Genomic DNA, 2,500 nt, shown 5'->3' with positions numbered 1-2,500 from the left:
AGTTTTAGGATGTACTCATTCCAATTACAGGGCCTCGTTAGAGTCCTGTATTGTTATTTTTCGTCACTACCTCCCCGTGTCGGGAATGGGTAATTTGCGCGCCTGCTGCCTTCCTTGGATGTGGTAGCCGTTTCTCAGGCTCCCTCTCCGGAATCGAACCCTGATTCCCCGTTACCCGTTATCACAAAGGTAGGCACGTAGCGTACCTTCGACAGTTGATAGGGCAGACACTTGAATGATACGTCGTCGGTGCAGAGACCGTACGATCCGCGTGGTTATCCAGAGTCATCAAACGTCACAGGACGAACCCGGTCGGTTTTGATCTGATAAAAGCGCGCCTCCCGAAGTCGGCGCTTAATGCATGTATTAGCTCTAGAATTACCACAGTTATCCACTTCGCTTACGAGACCAAATAAACCAAGACTGATTTAATGAGCCATTCGCAGTTTCGCTTTACGAGAACTCGTACTTGCACCTGCATGGCTTAATCTTTGAGACAAGCATATCACTACTGGCAGGATCAACCAGATAGCTGCGACAGCTGCGCTCGGCCCTTGCTGGGCCGCCCGGCGCGTGCTCGTCGCATTCGTTTAAGACCGAGGCGATCGCCTGCGGCCGTACTCAGCTTCGACAGTCGCTGGCCGCGACGTCCACGCTCTCGCCGGCAGTGCCAGGCGGAGCGATTTGCGTTTTTTCTTTGCTCGCCCTCTCTCGGGCTCGATCCATTCAGTTTCGCACAAACAAGAGCTCTGCCGGCCGCCTGCAGCGGTGCCTAAAACCCGGGCATAACAATGCGACCGTTCTGCTAGGCCGACAAGCGCTCAAGCCAGACGCTCGATCGAACGCCCCCTACATATTAGTCGAGACAACGGCTCGCTCATTAGCATCGCGTTTGTACATTAACTTTTTTTGGCTCGGCTTCTTTCGACGCCGATGCCGGCGACGCAGCACTCTCTCGCCCGCCAGCCACCGAGAAAAGGGTGCGCTCCGCCCGGCCCCGCACCGCTCTTTCTTGGCTCATTCGAAATTACTGTCTTTCGCTCTGACATGCCTTACCTAGGGTTAGGTTAGTATGCTTGCACGTTTGTACTTTAACTTTTTTCGGCTCGGCTTCTTTCGACGCCGATGCCGGCGACGCAGCACTCTCTCGCCCGCCAGCCACCGAGAAAAGGGTGCGCTCCGACCGGCCCCGCACCGCTCTTTCTTGGCTCATTCGAAATTACTGTCTTTCGCTCTGACATGCCTTACCTAGGGTTAGGCTAGTATGCTTGCACGTTTGTACTTTAACTTTTTCCGGCTCGGCTTCTTTCGACGCCGATGCCGGCGACGCAGCACTCTCTCGCCCGCCAGCCACCGAGAAAAGGGTGCGCTCCGACCGGCCCCGCACCGCTCTTTCTTGGCTCATTCGAAATTACTGTCTTTCGCTCTGACATGCCTTACCTAGGGTTAGGTTAGTATGCTTGCACGTTTGTACTTTAACTTTTTTCGGCTCGGCTTCTTTCGACGCCGATGCCGGCGACGCAGCACTCTCTCGCCCGCCAGCCACCGAGAAAAGGGTGCGCTCCGACCGGCCCCGCACCGCTCTTTCTTGGCTCATTCGAGTTTACTGTCTTTCGCTCTGACATGCCTTACCTAGGGTTAGGCTAGTATGCTTGCACGTTTGTACTTTAACTTTTTTCGGCTCGGCTTCTTTCGACGCCGATGCCGGCGACGCAGCACTCTCTCGCCCGCCAGCCACCGAGAAAAGGGTGCGCTCCGACCGGCCCCGCACCGCTCTTTCTTGGCTCATTCGAAATTACTGTCTTTCGCTCTGACATGCCTTACCTAGGGTTAGGTTAGTATGCTTGCACGTTTGTACTTTAACTTTTTTCGGCTCGGCTTCTTTCGACGCCGATGCCGGCGACGCAGCACTCTCTCGCCCGCCAGCCACCGAGAAAAGGGTGCGCTCCGACCGGCCCCGCACCGCTCTTTCTTGGCTCATTCGAAATTACTGTCTTTCGCTCTGACATGCCTTACCTAGGGTTAGGTTAGTATGCTTGCACGTTTGTACTTTAACTTTTTTCGGCTCGGCTTCTTTCGACGCCGATGCCGGCGACGCAGCACTCTCTCGCCCGCCAGCCACCGAGAAAAGGGTGCGCTCCGACCGGCCCCGCACCGCTCTTTCTTGGCTCATTCGAAATTACTGTCTTTCGCTCTGACATGCCTTACCTAGGGTTAGGTTAGTATGCTTGCACGTTTGTACTTTAACTTTTTTCGGCTCGGCTTCTTTCGACGCCGATGCCGGCGACGCAGCACTCTCTCGCCCGCCAGCCACCGAGAAAAGGGTGCGCTCCGACCGGCCCCGCACCGCTCTTTCTTGGCTCATTCGAAATTACTGTCTTTCGCTCTGACATGCCTTACCTAGGGTTAGGTTAGTATGCTTGCACGTTTGTACTTTAACTTTTTTCGGCTCGGCTTCTTTCGACGCCGATGCCGGCGACGCAGCACTCTCTCGCCCGCC

General features: G+C 55.4%; 1 non-coding gene across 1 annotated transcript in view; it reads right to left on the bottom strand.

Annotated features, from left to right (window-relative positions):
• Positions 1-531, bottom strand: part of LOC144419641 (small subunit ribosomal RNA) — a 1,810-nt gene extending 1,279 nt beyond the window's left edge. Inside the window, exon 1 of the ribosomal RNA XR_013474187.1 lies at positions 1-531. This exon is cut by the window's left edge and continues 1,279 nt beyond it. This is a non-coding gene — a ribosomal RNA (small subunit ribosomal RNA).
• Between the last annotated feature and the right edge of the window lie 1,969 nt (positions 532-2,500).

Source organism: Styela clava, unplaced genomic scaffold (assembly GCF_964204865.1).
Source record: "Styela clava unplaced genomic scaffold, kaStyClav1.hap1.2 HAP1_SCAFFOLD_143, whole genome shotgun sequence".
NCBI lineage: Eukaryota > Metazoa > Chordata > Ascidiacea > Stolidobranchia > Styelidae > Styela > Styela clava.
This window is presented reverse-complemented; position numbering and strand designations above follow the sequence as displayed.